This window comes from Eurosta solidaginis, chromosome 1, assembly GCF_040869045.1.
Source record: "Eurosta solidaginis isolate ZX-2024a chromosome 1, ASM4086904v1, whole genome shotgun sequence".
Lineage (NCBI taxonomy): Eukaryota > Metazoa > Arthropoda > Insecta > Diptera > Tephritidae > Eurosta > Eurosta solidaginis.
Window position 1 is genome coordinate 396,474,925 of NC_090319.1, and position 20,646 is coordinate 396,495,570.

At 42.0% G+C, this 20,646-nt stretch overlaps 1 protein-coding gene across 8 annotated transcripts in view; it reads right to left on the reverse strand.

Annotated features, from left to right (window-relative positions):
• H (Hairless) overlaps positions 1–14,412 on the reverse strand; it is a 182,652-nt gene extending 168,240 nt beyond the window's left edge. For 4 of the 8 annotated variants that reach the window (XM_067763735.1, XM_067763734.1, XM_067763736.1 and 1 more), the window contains exon 1: positions 14,203–14,403. The gene's annotated coding sequence lies outside the window, so the exon portion shown is untranslated. Of the gene's footprint in view, positions 1–11,223; positions 11,262–14,011; positions 14,132–14,202 lie in introns of those variants that run through there. The other 4 variants (XM_067763737.1, XM_067763738.1, XM_067763739.1 and 1 more) reach the window with 4 other exon arrangements.
• Between the last annotated feature and the right edge of the window lie 6,234 nt (positions 14,413–20,646).

Sequence of the window (20,646 nt, forward strand, 5' to 3'; positions counted from 1 at the left end):
GCTTTGGGGAGCGTTATCGATGTGATGGTGCTTTGCCGGATACAGATCCGGTAACACAGCACCATTAAGGTGCTAAACCCACCATCTCGGGAACGATTTATATGGCCACATTAAACCTTCAGGCCATCCCTCCCGCTCCACCTTCAAGTTCCATGATGAGCTTGGGGTCGCCAGCGCCTTGTCTGTTAGTGGAACGGGATTCGCCACTCGAAGGTGAGGTTGACAATTGGATTTGGAGAAGCTATATATTGCGCTGGCAACCTGAAAAGGTTACGCTACACAACCCCTTTGAATATGGTATTTTAGTCGCCTCTTACGACAGGCATACCTACCGCGGGCATATTCTAACCCCTAACCCGCTGGGGGGTCATATAGTATGCATGCTCCCTGAGAAAGTACACGTGTTAAAAATAAATAAACGTATATTTATACTGGCATGCATACATAGCTCCAATTCATGCCCCAACTATGTTGTTTTTGTTGTTGCAGCGATAAGGACACTCCCCGAAGGTTTTGGGGAGTGTTATGTTGTTGATGTAGCAGTGCTTCGCCCCATCCAATAGGTACAACCGATCACAAATTGTCATCAATATCCTCTAACGGGAGTCCAAGGAAACTTACTGTTTCAACAGGGGTGGACCATAGTGAGAGTGGTGTTAGAGGCGTTGGTTCCACATTAAAATTTAAGAGATGTTTGGTGTCATGTTCGGAACACATTGCAAGCAGGACATACGTTTTGTGTCGGGGTTCATTCTGGATAGGTAAGAGTTTAACCTGTTACAGTATCCAGATCGAAGTTGAGCTAGAATGACGGGCGTATCCCTAGGGAGAGTCCGTTCCTCTTCAGATAGTTCTTGGTATTTTTCTTTACATACTGGATTCGCAGGGCAATTCCTGGCATAGAGGTCCGACGCATGTTTGTCTATATCACCTAGGACCTGCTTGTGCTTTTTTGCCTCATAAGGCTGTGTTCTCAGGTGCCGTATTTCCTCATAATGCTTACGGAGATGACCCCTTACGCCCTGCTCTGGGTATAATGTCCACAGAAAAGACCGTGAGAGCGGAAATGGAGGCGGCCTCGCGTTTATCATACACCACTCTGTGCAATATTATATATTTGATCCTGGCATCGACCGCAGGGACAATGTCTTAGAACGTCAAGGCCTATCTGTCCGGTCAGGCGATGCAAACCTAGAAATCATCAACATCTACATCCCTCCTGCCACCTGTTGCCCCAGTGGATACCGCCCTAATATCAGAGCCTTACTCACTGGCAACAATCGCATTATCTTAGGCGATTTCAATGACCATCACGATCTATGGCATTCAAATGTGCGGGCGGACAGTAGGGGTGAGATGTTGGCGGATCAAATAGAAGAAACGAAGTTCTGCACAATAAACGGAGACGCCCCCACACGTATGGTAGGAAGCTGTCACAGTTCGCCAGATATCTCAATCGTGAGCGCAGAACTCGTAAACTGCGTCAACTGGCAGCCGATGGTAACATTGGCATCCGACCACCTGCCTATACTTATTTCGCTCGAGCGTACCGCCGACTTCATCGTCACCGAAAAACCCAGCCGATTACGTGCTACGCGTCACCCATATGGTCGCCAAGCCTAAAAATTACCCACATGAAGAAGCTAAAGGCCTGCCAAAATACTGCTCTCAGAATTGCCACGGGCTGTCTTATGTCCCCAGAACACCATCTGCATAATGAGGCGAGAATAATCCCTATCAGGGATATAAACCAACCCATCAGATTGCTTGTGGATGAACACATGCGGGCGAAATGGGAGGAGCACCTAAGAGGTTGTAACCTCTCTACCGGTGTGGGTAAACTTTGGTCCACCGTAAAGTCCCTATCGAATCCGACTAAGCACAGAGACAAAGTTTCCATCGCCTTTGGCGACAAAGTGCTGTCGGATGCGAAACAATGCGCGAGTGCTTTCTGCCGACAATATATAATGCATTCTACGGTCGACAAAGATAGACGGAGCGCCAACAGACACGCACATAAACACAAATTCAGCGCGTCACCAATCACCATCACCGCTAAAGAGGTTGAGGACGCCATTGGTCGCGCTAAACCATCCAAAGCAGTGGGCCCAGACGGTATAGCCATGCCGATGCTTAAAAGCCTAAGGAAAGAGGGTTTAAAATATTTGGCGCGTGTCTTCAACCCGTCTCTTTCGACCTTTGTCATACCCGAGAAATGGAAAATGTCCAAGGTGGTTCCGCTACTAAAGCCTGGGAAACCAGCTAACATAGGAGAGTCGTATCGTCCGATATCTCTCCTATCGCCAGTAGCAAAGACGCTTGAAGCCATTTTGCTCCCTTATTTCGAAGCAAATTTGCAGCTAGCCTCTCATCAGCATGGCTTCAGAAAACTCCATAGCACGACCAGCGCGCTAAATGCCATTAACACCCAGATAAATTGCGGTTTAAATCAATACCCCAACCATAGAACAGTAATCGTAGCTCTAGACCTATCAACAGCTTTTGATACGGTCAACCATGGCTCGTTACTGCATGACCTGGAAGGGTCTACCCTTCCCCCATGTCTTAAAAGGTGGACCGCAAATTATCTGGGTGGTCGGCAGGCATCGGTGCAATTTAGAAACGAAACATTAAAACCAAGGATAATCAAACAAGAGGTGCCACAGGGTGGTGTCCTATCCCCACTTTTGTTTAATTTCTACATATCTAAGCTACCTTCACCACCGGAAGGAGTCACAATCGTGTCCTACGCCGATGACTGTACAATAATGGCCACAGGCCCAGGCCCAAAGATCGATGGACTATGCAATAAAATAAACGGCTACCTCCCTGATCTCTCCAGTTTTTTCGCCTCGCGAAACGTGGCATTATCACCGACTAAATCTTCCGCGACCTTATTTACAACATGGACATCCCAAATGTCGACCATTTTGAACATCCACGTCGATGGCACTACGCTACCGACTGCCCTACACCCCAAAATCTTGGGTGTGACGTTTGATCAGGATCTACATTTTGGTGAGCACGCAGCCGCAATTGTTCCGAGAATTCAGAGCCGTAACAAAATCCTGAAATCCCTCGCTGGCAGTACCTGGGAAAAAAAGATAAAGAAACGCTCATGACTATATACAAAGCAATTAGACAGCCGATTACGTGCTACGCGTCACCCATATGGTCGCCAAGCCTAAAAATTACCCACTGGAAGAAGCTACAGGCCTGCCAAAATACTGCTCTCAGAATTGCCACGGGCTGTCTTCTTATGTCCCCAGAACACCATCTGCATAATGAGGCGAGAATACTCCCCATCAGGGAGAGAAATGAGATGCTGACCAAACAGTTCCTGTTGAATACCCAGAAACCTGAGCATCCCAACAGGCATCTGATTGATGAACCAGCACCGCCTAGGGGCTTAAGGAGTCATCTCCGTTAGCATTTTGAGGAAATACGGCACCTGAGAACCCAGCCGTATGAAGCGAAAAAACACAAGCAGGTCCTTGGTGACCTCCACAAACAGGCGTCGGACCATTATGCCGGGAATTGTCCGGTGAATCCAGTACTCAATGAAAAGTACCCGAAACCCGCGGAAGAGGAACGCATACACCCCAGGGAAACGCGTGTCACTCTTGCTCAACTTCGTTCTGGATACCGTAACAGGTTAAACTCTTACCTATCCAGAATGAACCCCGACATACAAAATGTATGCCCTGCTTACAATGTGTCCCCACATGACACCAACCATCTCTTTAATTGTAATGTGAAACCAACGCCTCTAACACCCCTTTCCTTATGGTCCACCCCTATTGAAACAGCAAGTTTCCTTGGACTCCCGTTAGAGGATATTGATGACAATTTGTGATCGGTCGCGGCTGTTTGGTGGGGCGAAGCACTGCTACAACAACAACAACCCCTTACGCCAATGGGAGGTGGATGTAACCTCATCAATCAGATGTCTGTTGGGATGCCCAGGTTTCTGGGTATTCAACAGAAACTGTTTGATGCTGAAAAAAATATCTCTCCCTAATGGGGAGTATTCTCGCCTCATTGTGTAAGTGGTATTCTGGGGACATAAGAAGCCAGCCCGTAGCGGTTCTGAGGGCAGTATTTTGGCAGGCCTTTATTTTGTTCCAGTGAGTAACCTTTAGGCTTGGCGACCATATCGGGGACGCGTAGCATGTAATCGGCCGGCCAATTGCTTTGTAAGTAGTAATGAGCATTTCTTAGTCTTTACCCCAGTGCTGCCGGCTAATTTGAGGTTTTATTACGGCTCTGGATTTTAGGAACAGTTGCGTTTGCATGCTCTTCAAATGTTGATCCTGATCGAACGTCATACCCAAAATTTTGGGTATAAGACAGTCGTTACGTGATACCATCGACGTGGATGTTCAATATGGTCGACATTTGGCGCGTCCATGTTGTAAATAGGGTAGCCGATGATTTGGTCGGCAAAGAAACTGGAGAGATCAGGGAGACAGCTGTTTATTTTGTTACAAAGCTCATCGACGTGTGGGCCTGTGCAGTCATCGGCACCATTAAGGTACTAGCCCGACCTTCTGGGGAACGATTTAGTATGACCACATGAAATGGGGGGGTCACACTGAAATGATAGTCCTAGGTCGGGAAAAATTTCGAGTCGATCCGGTACATAGAACCGACTGCCTTGGGAAGCGCCCCCAGAGTGGCGACGTCTCCCCTTATGCATTTCAGAATTCTCCAGTTAAACTGTAATGGACTAACTGGGAAGATTACGGAGATAGTCGATTTCATGAAGCGGCACAACATCCGCATTGCTGCGATTCAAGAGACTAAACTCACAGCAAGATCTGCATTGCAGACCTGCTCTGGGTATAATGTCCACAGGAAAGACCGCGAGAGCGGAAATGGGGGCGGTCTCGCGTTTATCATACACCACTCTGCGCAATATTATATATTTGATCCTGGCATTGACCGCAGGGACAATGTCTTAGAACGTCAAGGCCTATCTGTCCGGTCAGGCGATGCAAACCTAGAAATCATCAACATCTACATCCCTCCTGCCACCTGTTGCCCCAGTGGATACCACCCTAATATCAGGGCCTTACTCACTGGCAACAATCGCATTATCTTAGGCGATTTCAATGCCAATCAAGATCTATGGCATTCAAACTTGCGGGCGGACAGTAGGGGTGAGATGTTGGCGGATCAAATAGAAGAAACGACGTTCTGCACAATAAACGGAGACGCCCCCGCACGTATGGTAGGAAGCTGTCACAGCTCGCCAGATATCTCAATCGTGAGCGCAGAACTCGTAAACTGCGTCAACTGACAGCCGATGGTAACATTGGCATCCGACCACCTGCCCATACTTATTTCGCTTGAGCGTACCGCCGACTTCATCGTCACTGAAAAACGCACTTTCATAAACTTCAAAAAAGGAAAGTGGGAAGAATATAAAACCTTTACAGACAGCCGCTTTGCTGCCCTCCCTATCCCGACTGATGCCCGCCAAGGGGAGCGTGCCTTACGTAAGGTCATTAAATCCGCCTCGGCACATTTTATTCCCGCCGGGAGAATTCCCGAAATCCGGCCCCACTTTCCGGCGGAGGCCGCAAACTTAGCGAGAGAACGTGACCTTATAAGACAGCTTGATCCAGGCGACCTCCAAATAAGGGATATAAACCAACGCATCAGATTGCTTGTGGATGAACACAAGCGGGCGAAATGGGAGGAGCACCTAAGAGGTTGTAACCTCTCTACCGGTGTGGGTAAACTTTGGTCCACCGTAAAGTCCCTATCGAATCCGAGTAAGCACAAAGACAAAGTTTCCATCGCCTTTGGCGACAAAGTGCTGTCGGACGCGAAAAAATGCGCGAGCGCTTTCTGCCGACAATATATAATGCATCCTACGGTCGGCAAAGATAGACGGAGAGCCAATAGACACGCACATAAACACAAATTCAGCGCGTCACCAATTACCATCACCGCCAGAGAAGTTGAAGATGCCATTGGTCACGCTAAACCATCCAAAGCAGTGGGCCCAGACGGCATAGCCATGCCGGTGCTTAAAAGCCTAGGGAAAGAGGGTTTCAAATATTTAGCGCATGTCTTCAACCTGTCTCTTTCCACCTTTGTCATACCTGAGAAATAGAAAATGGCCAAGGTGGTCCCGCTACTAAAGCCTGGGAAACCAGCTAACATAGGTGAGTCGTATCGTCCGATATCTCTCCTATCGCCAGTGGCAAAGACGCTTGAAGCCATTTTGCTCCCTTATTTCCAAGCAAATTTGCAGCTAACCCCTCATCAGCATGGCTTCAGAAAACTCCATAGCACTACCACCGCGCTAAATGCCATTAGCACCCAGATAAATTGCGGTTTAAATCAGTACCCCCACCATAGAACAGTACTCGTAGCGCTAGACCTATCAAAAGCTTTTGATACGGTCAACCATGGGTCGTTACTGCAAGACCTGGAAGGGTCTACCCTCCCCCCATGTCTTAAAAGGTGGACCGCAAATTATCTGGGTGGTCGGCAGGCATCGGTGCAATTTAGAAACGAAACATCAAAACCAAGGAGAATTAAACAAAAGGTGCCACAGGGTGGTGTCCTATCCCCACTTTTGTTTAATTTCTACATATCTAAGCTACCTTCACCACCGGAAGGAGTCACAATCGTTTCCTACGCCGATGACTGCACAATAATGGCCACAGGCCCAGGCCCAAAGATCGATGCGCTATGCAATAAAATAAACGGCTACCTCCCTGATCTCTCCAGTTTTTTCGCCTCGAGAAACCTGGCATTATCACCGACTAAATCTTCCGCGACCTTATTTACAACATGGACGTCCCAAATGTCGACCATTTTGAACATCCACGTCGATGGCACTACGCTACCGACTGTCCTACACCCCAAAATCTTGGGTGTGAGGTTTGATCAGGATCTACATTTTGGTGAGCACGCAGCCGCAATTGTTCCGAGAATTCAGAGCCATAACAAAATCCTCAAATCCCTCGCTGGCAGTACTTAGGGAAAAGATAAAGAAACGCTCATGACTATATACAAAGCAATTAGCCAGCCGATAACGTGCTACGCGTCACCCATATGGTCGCCAAGCCTAAAAATCACCCACTGGAAGAAACTACAGGCCTGCCAAAATACTGCTCTCAGAATCGTCACGGGCTGTCTTTTTATGTCCCCAGAACACCATCTGCATAATGAGGCGAGAATACTCCCCATCAGGGAGAGAAATGAGATGCTGACCAAACAGTTCCTGTACCCAGAAACCTGGGCATCCCAACAGACATCTGATTGATGAACCAGCACCGCCTAGGGGCTTAAGCAGTCATCTCCGTAAGCATTTTGAGAAAATACGGCACCTGGGAACACAGCCGTATGAAGTGAAAAAACACAAGCAGGTCCTTGGTGAACTCCATAAACAGGCGTCGGACCTTTATGCAGGGAATTGACCGGTGAATCCAGTACTTAACGAAAATTATCCCAGGGAAACGCGTGTCACTCTTGCTCAACTTCGTTCTGGATACTGTAACAGGTTAAACTCTTACCTATCCAGAATCAACCCCGACATACAAAATGTATGCCCCGCTTGCAATGTGTCACCACATGACACCAACCATCTCTTCAATTGTAATGTGGAACCAACGCCTCTAACACCCCTTTCCTTATGGTACACCCCTGTTGAAACGGCAAGTTTCCTTAGACTTCCGTTAGAGGATATTGATTACAATTTGTGATCGGTCGCGGCTATTAGGAGGGGCGAGCATTGCTACAACAACAACAACAACAACCACATGAAATCTTCTAGGCCATCACGCCCTCACACACCCTATTTTATTATTATTATTATTAGGCCTGGAAGCATTGCGACCTTTGTGTAGATCTATTGTGAACGACCTTTCAGCCTAATTTTGTATGTGGAGGCTTTTAATGTTCCTCTCAGTTTTTTTCTCCATATCACATGAGGATTAAGAGTCACACCACCTAGATGGGAGAGTATCTGCCTTGCCAGAGCGACGCATTCGCAGATAATGTGTCCCGGCGTTTCATCCTCCATCTCACAGAAACGAAAATGTTGAGTATTGGATAAATTTAACTTACTTAGGTAATATCGTAGACTACAGTGCCCCGTATAGTTTCGTTGCCGGAAATATAAAAAGTTTGGCCTATCTTCGCCGGGGCATTCAATCCAGTGACGTATGAATTGTTTTATTTCCCAGTTACTTATGGTTTCCCTAGTGTGCACTTCTGTGAGTCCACAGAAGGGCTCTGGACCATAGAATGCCTGTGTAGCACCCTGCTTGGCTGGGTAATCTGCATGTTCATATATCAACGAGTCGTCGTTGTGTGCGGACGTGTTTCTTACCGCTCTCTCGTTTTATTTTGTTTACTTTCATTTTATTTTGTCATAATGGACGATTGTTGTGCCAAGTGCAATAAATGCTTTTCGAAATCTGACTCTAATATCGTGCCGTGTAATGGTTTTTGCAAAAGATTATTTCATCGTGCATGTTGCAAAAATATATCGGATTATGATGTGAGACTAATCAAATCTAATCGTCACTTGCTCTACTTGTGTGAGGAGTGCGTTGATATGCCGGATAAGCTCCGCAAATCACTTGACTCTGTGCTATCTGCTCAAAAACTTGGTTTTGAACTCATCTCAAGTGCTATTGATAACAAATTTTTTAATTTTTCAAAACAATTTGATTATCTCAAAGATTTGTTAATGAACTCGTTGAAATCATCCAACAACAATCTGAACGTTGCTGAAAGTTCTCCGAATGTCAACAACAAAAACAATGCGTCAACTTCCCCGTCTAATCCTATCAACAACAACTCATGTTTCGCCAGTTTGCAATCAAATCCTCTGCAAATATCAAACGGTCTTTCTTCCAACAATAGTCGTGCTCTGCCTACATTTTCTTCTTTGTCTACATCTACTTATTCTAACTAATCAGATATGCTAAACGCTTTCTCAAGTAATCAATCTACTGTTTTAATCTCTCAACATCCATCCACACCTACACATACAAATGAACAAACACAATTATCAAAGTCTCTCACTAATAACATTTCTACTTCTACCTGTACATTGGCATCTACAATTTCTACTTCTACACTTGCATTTAATACGCAACCACTCGTGTCAAATACTCTCACTATCAATAACGATAATACTCCTACAAATACATCAGCAGCAACTAAGGTAAAGTCTATTGCCAACTCCAAGCAGAGAAGAAATATGAAAAATTCAAGCAATCCGTCGACTGCCACTAACAGTGAGTTATCAAATACTAGCACCGTGCCCTCTTCTTCTTCCGCTAATCATACGCCAATGCTGCTGCCAGCGCTCTTAATAAATACCTCTGCCATCAAATGCCCACATTACAGTGAAGCCTAGCATAAATGTACCAAAAGAAAAAGTCGTGTATTCATCAGTAGTTAGTGGCAATAACAATAATGCTGAGTTAGACGTCTTTGTACCATACAAGTGGATTCATTTATCTTCATTCAAGCCTTCAGTTACAGAGGAAAAAATTGTCAAATACATATCTGAACACATTAAAATCGATGCCTCTGCTTTGGCTTGTTTTAAGTTGGTGAGGCGGGATGCTGACATCAACTCCTTGGTCAGGGTTTCTTTTAAAGTGCGCGTGCTATCAGCTGATTATAACAAGCTATTCGACGCTGCTTTGTGGCCCTCTAACGTCACTGTAAAGCCTTTTCGTTTTTTTCCAAAAAACGGAGGAAACCAAATTGTGTCGTAGGGTTACCTAGTGATATGTATTGCAACACTTATGACATCCCAAGCTTCGTCTCGGGTGCATCTCTGAGAGTATACTTTCAAAATGTTGGCGGCATGCGCACCAAATCTAAAGACTTTCTTTTAGCTACGTCTCGTTTTGACTACGACGTATACGTCATCGTTGAAACGTGGCTCAACGAAGACTTCTTCGATGATGAGAGGTGGAAAAAAAGTTCCATTTGTCCAATCTTTAAAGCTGGCAATAAAAATGACGTCTCTAATTATAGGCCTATCGCCAAACTAACAGTTTGCTCGAAGCTTTTTGAGAAAATTATAAAAGAGAAGCTAACTTTTGTCATCAAAAGCGTCATTGAGCCGTGCCAACATGGGTTTGTGGCCGGTCGCTCGACTGTTACGAACCTAGTGTCGTTTTCTGATTTCTGCATCTCTGCATTTCAGGACGGTTGCCAGGTAGATACTGTATACACCGATTTCACGAAGGCTTTCGATAAAGTATCGCATAAAATCTTATTATTTAAAATGGAATCCATTGGATTTCACTCTGTTTTCCTATCATGGTTAAAATCTTATTTGTCGAATAGGTCCTTGTGCGTCGAAATTGAAGACTGTAAGTCCCAACCCTTCTTGGCAACATCCGGGGTACCTCAGGGTAGCATTCTTGGTCCTCTTTTATTTGTGCTCTTTATTAATGACATTGGTTCCTGCTTTAATTCGTCTGATTTCCTTTTATATGCAGACGATCTTAAGATTTTTCGTAGAATTAATGGCCCGCCAGATGCAGTGCTCCTACAAAATGATCTAAATAATCTTGTTGCTTGGTGTAATGCCAATAGTCTCTACTTAAATGTCAAAAAATGCTTTCAAATGTCTTTTTCCAAGTCGTCTACCCTGCATACCACGCCCTACGGTATTTCAGGTGTTCCACTGGCTTCTGTCAGAGAATTTATTGATCTAGGTGTTGTCTTCGACACCTCTTTCTCCTTCGTTAGTTATATCTGTTATGTCCTTCCGAAGGCTTACAGAAACCTTGCCTTCCTTCGCAGATATGCAAAAGACTTCAAGGATCCCTATACCAGGAAGGCACTTTTTATCTCTTTAGTTCGCTCAAAATTAGAATACGCCTCAGTTGTCTGGAATCCCATCTATAGTGGCCACTCTGCCAGAATAGAGAGGGTTCAAAGAAAATTCATTAGATTTTGCTTAATTTCTATTAACTTTGACGATCCAACCCCATCCTATTACTCGCGATGCATGCTTATCAATCTCCAGTCTCTTGAAATCCGGAGAGCTGTGCATCTACTAATGTTTCCTTATGATCTCATCACTGGCTCTTTGGATTGTTCAGCTCTTCTAGCTAAAGTTAATTTTAATGTACCTAATAGGTGTCTTCGTACTTTCTTGCCCTTTTACTTGCGTGTCGGTAGAGCTAACTATTGCATGTTTGACCCGATTTTCCGCGCACTTACCGTATTTAATAGACTCTCAGGGAGTTTCCTTCTTGATTTCTCTTTGTCGAGCAGTACGTTCAAGTCTTCTCTGGATTTGTGGCTGTAATTTATTTTTATTATTTATTCATCTCATTGTTATCTTTTTTCTTTTTTATTATTTACACGGTAATTAATATATAAGTTTGACTATATAGTTTTTATATCTTTCTATTCATTTGTATCTAGTCTGTAAGATTCTTTTCGTTCATAGACTTAATAAACATATACATATACATGTTCATTACATTCATGTCCCTGATGTCCGCGGTCGCCAGAGCTTTGGACGTTAAAGAAACAGGTAGGTGGAGTTGACAGTTGCATTAGAGGAGCTATAAATTGCGCTGGCAATCCTTTGCAACGGTTGCGCTACACAACCCCTTGAATGAGGTTGGTATTTTTGTTCCTCTTACGACAGGCATACCCGCCGCGGGTATATTATAAGCCCCCTAGCCCGCTGGCTTTGCCTCAAATGTTTGATGCATACATTTACAACTGGGTAGCAAACTATATTTGAAAGTATTTAGCGGAAAAGCTAGATGAACCCATACGGGACGCCCTTAGGCGGGAGCAAGGTATCACAAACGATTTGCAAAAATTAAGGGGTCGATGGGTCTTGGGATCTAGCCCAGTGCAATGCAACCAGCCCTTACACTTGACACGCTGGCAAGAGTGTGACCGTCCTAAAAACATTATTTTCCGACACAGGCAACGAAACCATTTGTCTGATCCGGGATCAGGTACTGGCCGCGGATTGGGATAACTTCCCGGAGCAGTAGAAAATAGCGAAGTCCCGCTGCAAGGTTCTGCTAGGAGGATGACAATTTGTACAAGGGACGCAACAAATTAAATGGGGTTACACTGAAAAGAAGTATGAACTACAAAGACCTCATGCTCTTTGGATGGACTTGGTCGAGTTTGATAGGTATCGACTCACAATTGGGCGATAGCCAGTAACACACTTCGAAACTATAATTAATGACTTAATCAGACTGCAGCCTGAAAGAAACAAAGTTTTTCCTTTATTTCGAGAGTCGGTAATAGTCTAGAACGTCCAAAAATATCGAGAGGTGACAAAAGACGCGTATTAACCTCGACAACAATAATCCCAAGGTGGAAAATAAAAATTTTTACTCGTTCAAAAGATATTAACGAAAAACCGAAAAATGACTGGGGGTCCCTCCGAACCCTGGGGGTGGGATCCATAGTATTTTGCGCGGTAATTGTGCAGTTTAGGGTCCCACCCTAAAATTGGGCCTTTTTTTGAGTGAGGTATCAAAAGATGCGTATTCACGTCTAGATCAAGAATCCGAAAGCGGAAGTTAACTTTTTTTACCCGTTCAAAAGATATTAACGAAAAACCGAAAAAAGACCCACGGGTACTTCCGAAACCGAGGGTGGGATCCATAGTATTTTTGCGCAGAACACCTTTCTGCGTTGGACGCTTATAAAAAATAAGGTAATAGTCTAGTTGAGGGGTCGACTGCTAATACGCTACCAAAAATATCGAGAGAGGTGTCAAACGACGCGTCTTGACATCAGTATTAATAATCCGAAGGCGGAAAATAAAAATGTTAACGCGTTGAAAAGATATTAACGAAAAACCGAAAAAAGACCCGCGGGTACCTCCGAAACCGGGGGTCGGATCCATAGTATTTTTGCGCAGAACACCTTTCTGCGTGGGCGGCCTTCGGCCGCGATTATAAAAAATAACCCTGGGCTACGCCATGCCAAGTCCGGGTGTGTGGTATAACCGTGGCTACCGCCACGGTGATGCACAATTTTTTTTGTGGGTACAAACACAACACAACCACATGAAAATCGCCAACTTCATCTGCAAATATCTCGGGGCAGAGATAGAATTTTTCTTTTCCGCCTTCGGATTATTGTTCTCGAGATTAATACGCGTCTTTTGATACCTCACTCGAAAATCTTGGCGCAACTTTAGGGTGATGCCACTAAACTGCACTACTACCTTTTGCGCAAACCCCTTTCTGCGTTAGCGGACTTCGGCCGCGCTGATAAAAATTTATCCCGCCCGGTCCACCGATGAGGTGGGACCAAAATTAAATGCGTGCAGAATACCTTTGTACACACAATTTTTGTCAGTGCACATTATAAAAGCCACATGAAAATTGCCAAATTCAACTGCAAATATCTCCGGACAGAGATAGAATTTGTATTTTGCGCTTTTGGATTATTGTTACCGGTCAGTACGCGTCTTTTGACACCTCTCGATATTTTTGGAAGCGTATTAGCAGTCGACCCCTGTTCTAGACTTTTACCGAAAGGTTTGCTTCCACGAAGGTTGACGTGACAACTTTCATTGACACATAGCACCCCTTGGTTCTGGTGTAAGGCATATTGTCTTCCAGAAAGGCGAGATCGCTGTATAAGTCCAAACGGAGCTGCTAGCGGCATCCTGATTGGCATTCTTTCTGATTGTATGCTTATTATTATACTTCGTGTGTACTAAATCAAAACTAATCCTAATATGAAGCACTTTTTGGCGAAATATACATAAGTTTTTGTCGTACATGCATGGTTGTCCAAATAGGTTATTTGTTAGTTTCCCCTTTACTATTCATCAATTAACGAGAATGGGCGAACAAATTTATTACGATTCACAGAAATATGTGTACGAATGTGTATTCAAAACATGCATGCATGGTTGCATTAAATGCAAGATAAATGTAGACTTGATAAGTATCTAATAGTAGTTTTTAAGAACTTATTTGAAAACTTATCATTTTCCGAAAATCGTTATTACCATATATAATTGAGATAATGTAGATTATCTTCTATTTAATATTAGAACACTTTTACTTTATTAATCCATCAAGAGCAAACGAAAACTCTCATTCGTATAACCACATATTCACACACACATTCAAAACGGGAAGGCGTAGAAGCGAAAATACAGAGCTGGAGTAAGTTGAAAAATGGGAAAAGTTCAATTACCAAACGTTACTATATTTTCATCTGGAAATCCCGTATAGATTAACAAAAATATACTTTGAACACTGTTTCTTACATTCTTAACTCATTAAAAACCGAAATAAACTGTAAAAAACTAAACGGAAATAAAACTATTAATGAAAAATGCAGAGCTAAACGCGAAATACACAATGGTGGAAACACGACGACGAAGGAACGAACCAAACGAATGACACTGTCAATTCGAGCACGCACACGATTAGCGCAGAACACAGATACAAACTAGGGATACCAACTCTTCAACAACTCAATGTTTCTGGATAATTGTTTATGATTTTTTAAATAAATCGAAGCATCACTTACTTGGCGGACAAAGAAGAAACAGCGATTGGGCAGTTTATTTTGGTGATAAACGACAGATAGTCAACCTATCAATCGTCGCCTTCGTCATACTTTGGCAGTTTTCCACTTTTAATGTACGTCAGCATTGTAGATAAATAAATCTGTTTTTAATGAGAAAATATACAATTTAATTAATTTAAAAGTATTTCGGTCAGCCACGGCGGTTGGGTTACGATAAACCATCTTGCATACTCGCTGTTTGCCCAATGTAAAATTCCATGAAGGTCTGGAAGAAATTTACCCGAACACTCCAAAGCTCATCTGATTTTGTTTTATCTTTTCGAGGTGCGAGGACTTTGGTTTTGAATTACCTATACAGTCCAAATTTGCACTACTTGGCAAGTGGGACTACAAATGCATTTCTAGATGAAAATAATTTTGGTTTGTTGCCAAGGAGACAAAGTCCTTTTTCCTTTTATAGCAACGAGATTAAGGCCTATTAAACTCCAGTTAAAGTTGAGCTTTCACCTAAAAATCTATACCAATTTCAATCCCAGTTGAAGAACTCCGGCATACGTAGTCTGCTTTTTGAACAAAATATTTATATAGCGCCGATAAGAGTTGTTAGCGCAATTTTTAGCTCTTGTTACTCAAATATCAATCCTTGCAATGTCATATTTTCATAAATAAATCATAGTTTATGGATACAAGGCCAAAAAGGGTAAAAAAAACTATGATCTTTTTATACTTACTGTGTATCATTGCATACCTGAAAGAGTTCGATTGACGCTTCCAGGGTTTTTTTTTTGCAAGCTTTTCAAATGCGCTTATTTAAAATGTTTTTAAAATTTTGTTAGCGCAATTTTTAGCTCTTGTTACTCAAATATCAATCCTTGCAATGTCATAATTTCCTAAATAAATCATAGTTTATGGATAAAAGGCCAAAAAGGATAGAAAACTGAAGAAATAACGGCAGTCGCCGTGGTGTGATCCGATGATAGGGTGCTCCGCATACCACACCGAAGTTTGTTCAATTAGAAGATAATTTTTCTAAGCGGAGCGGTCCCTCGGCGGTGAAAACTCATCTGCCTTGCAGATGCCATTCGGAGTCGGCATAAAACAAGTAGGTCCCATCCCGCCAATTTGTAGGAAAAACAAAAAGGAGCACGACGCAAATTGGAAGAGAAGCTTGGCCTAAAATCTCTTCGGAAATATGGCACCTTTATTTTTTTATTATAAGATATTGATCACTTGTCTATTCTGCTTTGCGGGCAAGTACTTTTTATCTAGAAAATGGACTGCCAGGTTGTGTGATCTTTATGCGTATAATGACAATACCTGTATTATCTATTATTGCAAGTAATTGTGGCATAATTTTTGTAATTTCACCACACCCTAGGACTTACAATCTGTTTATTTGTAAATGCACTACACTGCACCAAAAACCAGAGCTGGTAAGGACATAAATTTAAAGAAAAATTCACGAATTCTTACTTTCCTCCGAAATGGAATATTAGCCGTTTTTTTTTTTACACGCGTATACGTTTACGTTAGCGCAAAAAAGAATAAACGCTTATCCTCGATTAGATAATGCTTAGGAGACCCATCTAGCGGCAGACGTTAAATAACTAGCTACATAGAGCAGGGTGTACCTAAAATCGGAGATACAAACCTCTGGTGGCCAAATGTATAACATATAGCTGAATCGGTTGCGATGAATAGCGGATGCACACCATTTTTAGAGATGATACATAGAATTAGTTCTGAGGTGAAACATAGACACATATTTCAGTTGCATTTGAGTATAATGCGTATTGAAATTTAGTAGTATTAATTTTATGCGCAGCAATTTTAGAGGTGTATTTAAAGTTTGACGCTTAGCAGTCCATATAAAGTTTAAGCGTAAACGTATATAGATGTAAAAAAAAAAAACACAGCTATTATCCGCAAAGCCCAAATTTGCAAATTGTTTCGTTCTTTTCACATTTTTAAAGCGCGGCAACACTGATTGGCGTTCGTGAGAACGCTGCATACGGCGACGCTGGCAGCGCTGTATTCGGCATGCTGCGAAGTAGGAGTGTGCTTTAAAAAGATCCTTGCCTTCTGTCGTGGGAAAATTCCCTTAAGCGTGGGAAAATTTACCATTTTCACTATTTATCTCACAGAGTACTGATAAATTTCAAGATTCTTTTTTATTCGTCGTTTTCGTAATCCATTAGATTGTTATACCCCGACAAAACCAAAGAGCATAGATATATATCCTCTTTGCGAGAATGTGCTGTAAAAAATTCCCTGTCTATCTAACGTCGTGGGAAAATTCCTTTAAGCGTGGGAAAATTTACCATTTTCATTATTAAACCAAAGAGAGTAGATAATCTACTCTCTTTGATTAAACTCACTCATGGCGGAACCATGAAGGTGATGGCAGGAAATCAGGAGATTAGTACTTTTTTAATCTGATTTGATATTTCACCTGCAGGGGCAATCCAATTTTGACACTAAAGGTGGTGACACAATGACATTTTTCATATAGATGCGTTTAACACAAGCTTATGCATTCCAATAACATCGCCACAATCAACCAAGATGTTGCGTTTGTAAATATGAAGGAACTTCAGACTTGGCAATTGAAGTTTATTACGCCTTGCCCATTCACATACAAAATTTTGCGAAGCACTGTTGTAAACATTCTCCCTATACAACAAATTTCGTAATTTGCGTATTCGGTTGTTATATTGCAGTTTTTATTTGCGAAAAATGTTAGAAAATTTACAAACCAGTGAGAAAAATTATTTCACTTGCAAACTGTGCCAACACCCTTAGCCAAAGCAAATGTCAAATTTTTCTTCTTATGATTTGCTTGGAACAAAATTGGGAGTTGGCTACTTTTCAATATCAGATGGCGCTAGTGTCGCTCATTCTACCATTCTCCATAAAAATACATGCAATCAACACATAATGCATAAGCATGTGTTAAACTCAATATATGAAAAACTGCTTAAGCCGGAGTCATTGGTGCCGTATGTCGTATCGCTGTATCCGTATCCCTAACGTAATCAGCTGTTTATCGTTACGACGGTAAACCAAAACCCAATTGGTTGGCTACGATACGGTTACGACCTTAGCGGCACCAATAATCGATTGCATTGATTCTCATAAGGTTGGTCGAATCAGCTGTTATATGGGGACCGATACGGTTACCGATAAAGCACCAATGTCTCCAGCTTTATGTGGCGACGCTACAACCCATGCAATTACAAAAACAAAATACATGGAATCGGTGTGTTTGTTGAATGTATTCACCCAGTCGTCTCACCCGCGCTGTAAGAAGCATACCGCGTGTTCCAATGAAACGTGATCCAGATACGGATAGGAATTTAACATGCAAATGCAACAACAAGCCAGGGCGGTGTTATCCCATCAGCTGATTGCTTCTTCTTGATAATTTTCCATACAAAGCCTTGTACAACAAAATGTCAGTTAATCGAAATCTATGAAAATTCTCTTTTGACTTGACATTCATCTGCACGGGGAATTGATTGAATTCGCTTTGCCACCACCTGGTATAGATTCGCCTTGCAACAAGCACACCGATTCCATGTATTTTATTTTTGTAGTTGGTTTGGTTGCTGCACGGTGATATAAGGGCGTGCCAATAAGCCATCCAGCTCTGCATTCAAGATAAAATCTAATTGGAACGTTCCGGATCAGTACTATGAGAGTTGGCAGAACTCAACTCATGCGTACACTTCGGAATTGTTTGCCATCTGAACGTTTGTGCAAGTAAGCGAATTTCGTCCAATTATTGAAACCTCTCCTTCAAGCTATTGCTTTGTACACACGACCTTGGACCCATATAAAACTAATTCCGATAGTTTAAAACTGCTATTAGGTAGCAAAAAAGTGGAGGATATATACAAACTTTCAATTTAAACAAATTTCCTTGAATTCGATACAGCGTTGACAACAAACTTCTATTATATTGAAAATTAAATACACATCGAAAATTTTGACAGCCATGAGCTGTCATAATACGAACTCCATGGCAGAACGATAAAAGGTGGCAGCATGGTGACATACCTACAAACATAAATAAAAATCCCATGTACTTTGTTTTTGGTAAATTCGATGGAAAATGTCAAAATCATACTGCGCCGGAAGTTGATGTTTCATATCACATAAAAAAGTTTATAATCAGCTGTTCCATGCTGCCCCCTTGTGCCGTTCCGCCATGACGAATTCGAAATTCGATTTTCAATATCCAGTGAATATCGAAGATCGCATGGCGGAACGATACAAGGTTGCAGCATGGAACACCTGATTATAAACTTTTTTTATTTGATTTGATACTTCAACTTCCGGCGCAGTACGATTTTAACATTTGTCCATCGAATTTACAAAAACAAAGTACGTGGAATTTTTATTTATGTTTGTGGGTATGTCACCATGCTGCCACCTTGTATCGTTCCGCCATGGAAGATCGCAATATGCTCATAATAGGACGTTCCATTGAGTTAACGAGCTCTGGCTCACGATCAAATCTCATTGGAAAGACTGGATCAACTTTATGAGAGCTGGCATCACTAATATAAAACATCTGTTTTGTTGAAAATGAGAAGAAACGTACACGAAAATTGAATATACTGATAGAATTATTAACATTTAAATAGTTTCGCAAGTAAACAAACTTACATTTCCTTCAAGTTGTTTACTCTTTCCGTGTTTTTTTTTTTAAATATGGCAAAATCTTTTATGTATACACATATGTACACTAGGCCGGGTCGATTTGTGGGGAGGCAAAAAATCGCCCATTGCTCTGTGAAAATATTCTAGGGATCAAAATAAGAAACTTTGCCGAAGGAACCATACCTCTAAAACGAATTTCGATGTCCCCCCCCCCCCCCCCCCCCCTTTAGGTCGTAGGGGCAAATTTTGAAAAATCCCACTTTGAAATGCCTATGTTTTTTCTTTTTGGAGTTTATTTTTCTCTTTAGAAATTTAATTAGTCAGAACATATGTAAATGAAAAAATGAATTTAACTTAGTAATAGAAAAGAAATTAAAAAAATTATTAGAAATTAGCGTTTTTACAACCCCCTTTTAAAACCAAGGCATCACTGTGATACAATTGCAGATCGTAAAATTGCTTGTGTTGTTTTTTTTAAGCCACAACAACAACACAGCAGGTATTGAAATTGCCCCTACCCAAAAGTTCGAACCAAAGAGGGGGACATCAGAATTCGTTTTAGAGGTATGGTTCCTTCGGCAAAGTTTCTTATTTTGATCCCTAGAATACGATTTTCACAGAGCAATGAGCGATTTTTAAATCGACCCGCCCTAATGTACACATATTTATTTCAGTGCTACCAACTCAAAAGTGGTTAGCTGTGAAAAAATCTATTACAGAAAACAAAACGAACAGAACTGCTATACGGATCAGAAATTGAACCAGATAAATATCAGTATCACAACGTTGTTGTTGCATGTTAAATTTCTATCCGGATCTGGTTCACGCGATCACAGTCGAAGATTTAAGTTGTCGCAAAATAAGGGTCATAATGCGAATTTAAAATTCGATAGCCAGCGAAGATCGAAAGATGTCCAATATAAGGTCTTTTTTTTTTATTTACCGGCTGATGGAAATGTGCTTTCTGGACCGTTAAATTTATCAAATTGTCAAACAACGCTAGTGTATGAGCGTCATAATATCGAATTAAAATTCTTTATATCAGCTCTTCCGACCACAGTCGGAGATCTCATAATAGGGGCCTATGTCACACGCTGCATATTTTTATATCACTCGCTAAACATTCTGATGGGTAAGATAAAAGCATCGAGTCCTGAAGATATTTTGCAATTCAGGGATTTCGGCATTTGAAAATTACAATCCCAGTTTTTTACGATCATACAGAGACTGCTGCCTTTGAATTTTTGATCAAATATAATAATGTAGCGTATGCAAATATTAGTTTAACAAAAAAAAATATTCATTAGAAAAATGTCTGTTTCTTCGTATCCATGTCTGTTTCTTCGTATCCATGATGAAATGACTATTCAGGTGTTCTCATCCCGTTGGCGTTTTCCCTTATTCTGAGAAGTTCGGCATACATAAATTAGGGGGTTGTCT